Here is a 7,657-nt window from a genome sequence, read left to right on the forward strand (position 1 = left end):
TAATATCTTAATCAATAAATGGAAAATAAATTTTAAAAATGTGTTCATGGTACCCAAAGCAAGCTACAAAATCAATGCAATCTTTATTAAATTACCAACAGCATAGTTCACAGATCTAGCACAAATACTCTCAAAATTTATATGGAGCCAACAAAGCACCCAAATAGCCTCAGCAATCCTGAGAAAGAAGAACAAAGTTGGAGGGATCTCAATACCAGATATCAAGCTGTATTACAAAGCTACTGATCTCAAAACAGCCTGGTACTGGCACAAAACAGACATATAGATCAATGGAATAGAATAGAGAACCCAGAGACCAACTGAAACCACTATGCCCAATTAATATTTGACAAAGAAGGCATGAACATACAATGGAGTCAAGACAATCTCTCCAATAAATGGTGTTGGGAAAATCAGTGTATGTTTTTAGAACTGTTTTATTTATTAGTATCCTCCAGTGATTAATGTTGAACACTGATGTTTGTTCAAAAAACATAGGAGCAGTGTGTAGGTATTGAATACTGGAATTCCAAGTTAGTACTTCCATTAACTCCCTTTACCTAACTTAGTGCTGTTTTCTCACTGAGACTCAATAAGATATACTAAAATTTCATTAATAGTTCTATATGCAGAGAATGGTGTATGTAGAAAGAGAAAGAAAAGAAAAATCATGACAGAGAGATAGTAAGTGCTACTTTACATGCTCAGATAGTGCAAGATGGCTATTTGGTTTACTACCAGCTTAAAAAAAAAATGCAAAAAAAAAAAGAGAGAAGAATTTTAGTTTAGAAGGTAGTACAATACTAAATGAGTATGTAAATATTATTTGGTTGCATATTTTTGTTTAATTTATGATTTGTAAACTCCATTTACCATAAAAAATAATCAAGAAGTTTGCAAACAGCCTTAGCATCCATCTACAGGGAGTTAACTCCATCAAAAGGGAGTTAATTATAATAAACTAATGTCCTTATTATGGAAAATTTTGTAATAATAAAACTAGAGCTGAATTCTCTTTCAATTAGTCAAAATAAATATAGTGTCTAAGTCCCACAATATTTTTAGGGACCCATGAAAATGTGTTTTTAATTTATTTTAAAATTAGAAGAAACATAATAATAAATAATAATGAATCCAGCCTGGATTATATTCATTTTATACCAACATAGTCATAAAATATAACTTTACTTTTTTTTTTTAATGGAGAAAGGGGCCAAAGAAGGCAAAAGTGCCTAAGGCAAAACAAAAAACAAAAAACAAAAAACCCTAAATCAGGCTCAAATAAAACAATATGGCATCTCTCATGATATACTCAGATGAAATAATATCTAGGGTGTTTTTAAAATAACAACAAAAAAGCAAAGTACCACACTGTCCATATAAAGAAAATTTTTATATAACTTGTATATTGTATATGAATATCTCTGGAAGATGCACAACAAACTGAGGACATTATTAGGTTTTGAGAGAGGAACTGTATATTGGTGAATAGGGAGAGAAGAGAGTTTTTTAGTAAGTATCCTTTTGTGTATGTTTAATTTTGAACCATGTGAATATAATACCTATTTTAAAAATAAGGTTGGTTTTCATAATATAGAGGTAATTTATCATTAGGAAGCATTTCTCTCCCTTGTATGGCATCAAGTATACCTTCCAAATTAATGAGCCATCCTATATAATAAAAGGCTAATATGCAAATTGTCCCCTCAGGAGTTCGACCAGGAGTTCAATTGCTCGCTATGACATACACTGACCACCATGGGGCAACCTGGAACATGGCTGGCAACCAGTGGTGGCGGCAGGGCACTGAGGGAGCAAGGGAAGGAGGAGGTGGGGAGGCCAGCAGGCGGGGAACGTGTGGTGGTGGCACGCAGGTAGTGAGGGAAGGAGGAGGTAGGGAAGCAGGGAGGCAGGGAACCTGATCAGCCCTAATCACTGGCCAGGCCTAGGGACGCTACCTGTGCATGAATTTTGTGCACCAGGCCTCTAGTTTAAAATATAATGGTTACTATCCAGATATCATATGTTCTTTTTAGAATTAAAACACAAGTATAGTATCTCCAACAAAATCCATAGTTTTATGTGCACACACATCACAAGTGTGGCCTTTTTATTTTGCAAAGCATTAAGTTCCTTTTAAGAAAATTAGAAGATAAAAATTGCTTTTTGTATCTACACACTGATTTGCCATTTATGCTTCCTCGTTTCTCCTTGCTGTAAATGAAAATTTCTATCTTGCATCACTTCCAATCAGTCTAAAAAAAAATATTTTGTATTTCTTGTAGTGCAGTTTGTTTGAATAAGTTCCCTCAGCTTTCATTTGCCTGAAAATATATTTATTCTGCCCCATTTTTTAAAAATATATTTTATTGATTTTTTACAGAGAGGAAGGGAGAGAGATAGAGAGTTAGAAACATCGATGAGAGAGAAACATTGATCAGCTGCCTCCTGCACATCGTCCACTGGGATGTGCCCGCAACCAAGGTACATGCCCTTGACCGGAATCAAACCTGGGACCTTTCAGTCCGCAGGCCAACGCTCCATCCACTGAGCCAAACCGGTTTTGGCTATTTTGCCCCATTTATAAAACATAATTGTACTGGATATAGAATTCAAGATTGATAACTTTTTTATTTCTTTTAGCCCATTTAAAATGGTACTACACTGTCTTCTGGACTCCATTGTTTCTGATGACAAGTATGCCCTCATTTATATCATTGTTCTTCTTTAGGTAATGCATTTTTTCCCCATGGTTCCTTTCAAGATTTTCTATTTTGGACTCTAATATTTGTAACTCTTGCATAACTCTGATATGTCTGATACCGTTTTTCCTTGTATTTATTTTGCTTCCTGCTCTCTGATCTTAGGAACTGTAAGTTAAAGTTTTTCAGCTATAATTTTTCAAAATATTTCATTGTCACATTATAGTCTAATTTTTCTTTGGGATTCAAATCCATATATATGTTAAATTGTGTAACATTTTCTTATAAGTTCACAGTGGTTCTGTTCATTTTTCTTGAATATTTTTATATTTGTTCTTGAGACTGCAAAATTTATTTTTTCTATGCTCCTCTAAATTTGCAATCAAAATAGAGATAGACTCATAGATAGAGAGCAGGTAGACAGCTCTGGTGGACGTGGGTGTTGAGGGACTGGAAGGATTGAGCAAAAAAGAAAAAAGAGAGAGAGATGGAACTCATGGACATGCATAATAGTGTGGTAATTACCGGGGGTCAAGGATAGAAGTGGGCATAGAGGAGATAAGTGGTGATGAAAAAATATTAAATTAAATGTTTAAAAATTGGGAAGATTCAATGTCCTAACTGTTTCTTCTAAAATCTTGTTAGAACTTGATTTTAAGCTTTGTTAAAGTGTGACACACTGTGTTTCTCTGGGTAGGGCCTTTATCATAAAGCAGTGATTCGGCTTAATTCCCATGTTAAGAGGTGTTAAGGACATATATTCAATATGTATGGGCCATAATTCTAAAGTCCCCAGCTCTGCTAACATTTAATACCTCTATTCTGCTCTCACCTCTGAGAGCCACTAAGCCTTGAGTGGCCATGCCTGTGGTTTTACTGTCCCACTCTCAGGCAAGGAATTGTGGTAACCCCCCCACGTAAACTTTATGACCTCCACACACTCCTTTTAATACCCTGTCACACAGGTTCCAACCACTTCAAAAGCCCACGGCTCTGATCTCCACCTAGTTAGGTAAGAGAGACTTCCTTCCATATTCTGATTGAATTCCAGGTCACTGCACTGCAGCTGGAAATTTTCCAGAAGCAGAAATCCAGAAATACTGGAACACACCTTGTTTCTTTCCTAACAGGAGCCACAGCCCATTTGTAAGGTTATTTTCTTTTTGATATTTAATCCTAACATTTATTCATGTTCCTACTTGATTATGCAGCACCCATCCCAACAGCACTGTTCCTTTCTTATTCTCTCTCTCTCTCTCTCTCTCTCTCTCTCTCTCTCTCTCATTGTCATTTCTGTTGGGCTCCAACCCCAAAGCCCTTTCCACCACACCCTCCTGAGTTGCACCATGTGATAAAGGCAGAGAAAGTGTGTTTGTCAAAGACAACAGTATAACCAGCACTTGAAAAACTGTAGGTCATTTCAGGCAAGTCCAAATTGTTGAGTTTACACCCAACCAGGGCTGGGGATCAAGCCTGCAACCCAGGTACATGCCCTTGACCAGAATCAAACCCATGACCCTTTCAGTATGCAGGCTGATGCTCCTTCCACTGACCCAAACTGGCTAGGGCTATTCTGACTAAATATTCTAATATTCTAATATTCTAATATTTAGTTTAGCTAAATATTTAGTTGTCTCTTTGACATTCCAGTTATGCCTTCACATTCTAGCTTTCAGTATGCATTCTCTTGGCCTCCAGGTTTGTGATTGATTCACATTATTTCTCCTGATTCAATTTCATTTTGGAGAAACAGTCCCCTAATGTGGAAGTTTTCTGTCACTTTAAAAGTATAAGAGATTCCTTCTGTCAAATGTGACCATTATAGTTCAGCCAACCTCTTACCTTGGACAAGAAAGGGAATTTTGACACCAGAGAATATTTAACCTTGTCCGTTATTAGAATGAAATGAAAATGAAATGCCTATCAATGTAAATGTTCTTATTTTTCCTGACTAACATAAACACAATTTGGTTTATAGCCATCTAAATATTAAAATTTCCTGGTCCCTAAGCTAGAAGGGGCCATGTGTCAAACCTGTCTCCAGTGAGATTTATGTCATAGGCATGAGGTGGGAGCGGAGTGTGTGGAAGAGGGCATACAGGAGATAAATGTGGTTTGGGGATAACCAATTATTTTCATTGTTGTTTGTTTTTTATTTATTTTTATTTTTTAAATATATCTTTATTGATTTCAGATAGGAAGGGAGCGGGGAAGAGAGTTAGTAACCTCCATGATGAGAGAGATTGGCTGCCCTGCATGACCCCTACTGGGGATCAAGGTCGCAACCCAGGCATGTGCCCTTGACTGGAATCAAACCCAGGACCCTTCAGTCCACAGGCTGACTCTCTATCCAATGTGCCAAACTGGCTAGGGCTATTTTTTTGTTGTTGTTTTTTGTTTGTTTTTAAAAGCAACACACATGGCTCCTCATTTCTTTTTATGCATAGCCTGCTTCCGCTTCCCCTCATCCACTCTGCCCCAGAAGTTCTGATCTTAGACTTGAGATGTACATGACCGAGATAGTTTTCCGATCCCAGGAAAATGAGAGGTGCCTGGTGTAAGGCTGAACTAAACCTGTGGTCTGGAACCAAGCCTATAAAGGGTTCAGCTTAAATCAGTCAATCCCAGTTTGACTAAAGACATATGAGAAATAAATGCTTATTTGCTATATGACACTGGGATCTTATAGATTATTATTTATGCAACATTATCCTAGCACTATTTGATTGAGAATAAGCTAGACTCAAATCATGAAAACACTTATTAGGAGAAGATAAAATGTAGCAGGGTATATCTCACCTCTGCTGCTAAACTGTCTGGATTCACTGCCCAGCTCTATTGTTATTACCCATGTGTGTTTCCACCAAATTAATTACTCAGTGTCTCAGTTTCCTTAACTGTAAAACTGGAATCCTATATAATAAAGAGGTAATATGCAAATTGATCCTCACACCCTCACAAGATGGCTGCCTAAGACCAGGCCGGCAGGGGGTTAGTGAGGGACGATCAACGACTGAACCAGCAGTGGGTGCAGTTAGGGGTGACCAGGCCAGCAGAGGGGGGCAATTGGGGGCAACCTGGCCAGCAGCCGGCAGGGAGGGAAGTTACGAGCAATCAGTCCAGCACGCAGATGGTAAGGGGCGATCAGGCTGGCGGGGGCTGGAGGGGAGGCAGTTAGGGAGGCAGGTGAGCGATTAGGAGCCAGCAGTCCAGGGTTGTGAGAGGGATGTCTGACTACTAGTTTAGGCCCGATCCCCCAAGGGTGGATTGGAAAGGGTGCAGGCTGGGCTGAGGGGACCCCTGCCCCATACATGAATTCCATGCACCGGGCCTCTAGTCTATATATCAAAGTCTGATATGCAAAGTGTCCCCTCAGGAGTTCTACCAGGAGACCGGGAGCTTGATTACTTGCTATGACGTATGCTGACCACCAGGGGGCGGTATGGAATGAAATAAGGCCCAGGCCGGAAGCTGGAAGGCCCTGATTGGCGGCCAGGCCTAGGGACCCTACCTGTGCAAGAATTTCATGCACCGGACCTCTAGTAGGAATAATAACAAAGGTTTTTTTGTGTGTGTAAGAATAAAACAAAGATAATTGTTTAACATTTGATAACACTATACTTGGTACACAATGCTTAATATACAAAATTATCATTCAGTACCACTGTGAGATTTAGATTTTACTCAGCAGGCCAATGGTTTTTAATTATATTTCCATGAAAGACTCATATCTGACAGTTATCAGAGTTCCCTGATAAATTAGAATAACGTTGGTCTTTTTCCAGTATGCAAATTAATTTAAGTAAATTGATTTATATTTCATGTTCTAATAATTTTTCTCCCTACTTGTTTTAAATTTTGAGTGCTTGGTACAATGTTTGTGCAAGCCAACTGAAAAGAAGTAAATGCGCAAGTATTATCATTATTAATTGAAAAAAATCAGAAACACCAATTATACTTAGTTTGACAATTTATCTTTTAAATAGACATATGTACCAAAAATTGTAATATTATATTACACTAGCAAAATATAACATTTTCTCCCAGGAAACTTGCTCCCAGTTCCTGTGATGCAATTGAAAATATTGTTTCATGATGCTTTATAAATAACATAGTATTCTGCTAAAACAACACACACAAACAATAATTTGCAGTCACACTGCCTGTTGTTGATGACTGAGTATTTTTGTGGGGAAAATAGTTTTGTCTGTTATATTAAGAGAGATCTAAGTTTGAAATTTTACCTTGGCTATAATGTATAGAGTTCAACTGAAGGTATATAGGGCCAGGAGACAAGCAAGCCAGTGTATTTAGTGATACAAAAATGATTCCTTGTCAGAAGCAGGGAATAAAGAGTTGATTAATAAAAAAGATGTTAGGGAGTGAAAAAGGTAACACATCTAGATTAGCAGTGCTCAACCTGTGGGTCGCAACCCCTTTGGCAGTCAAACGACCCTTTCACAGGGGTCGCCTAAGACCATCCTGCATATCAGATATTTACATTATGATTCATAACAGCAGCAACATTACAGTTATGAAGTAGCAATGAAAATAATTTTATGGTTGGGTCACAACATGAGGAACTGTATTTAAAGGGCCAGAAGGTTGAGAACCACTGATCTAGATGCAGTTGGTAAGGGAAATGAAAGGAGTCTTAATCTTAAGTGTCAATGAAAATGACCCTGAGAGCTTAAGAAAAATGCAAATCTAGTCCATGTTCCCATTCCAAAAAATTCTGGCTCAGATTTTCTAGAATAATGACCTAAAACCTGCATTTTTAACAAATCTCATTTCTGATTCTGATTCAGGTGGCTGAGAGTCACATTTGGAGAAACTGAGAACATCGTATGCTCTAGTCATTTGGCACCATTTGTTTGACTCTGCTATTTCAGAATTACTTGGCACTTTGCATGTTCCAGTTACTGGCAAGGATTGCTGCAGATGGGAAGCCATAG

Source organism: Myotis davidii, unplaced genomic scaffold (assembly GCF_000327345.1).
Source record: "Myotis davidii unplaced genomic scaffold, ASM32734v1 scaffold473, whole genome shotgun sequence".
NCBI lineage: Eukaryota > Metazoa > Chordata > Mammalia > Chiroptera > Vespertilionidae > Myotis > Myotis davidii.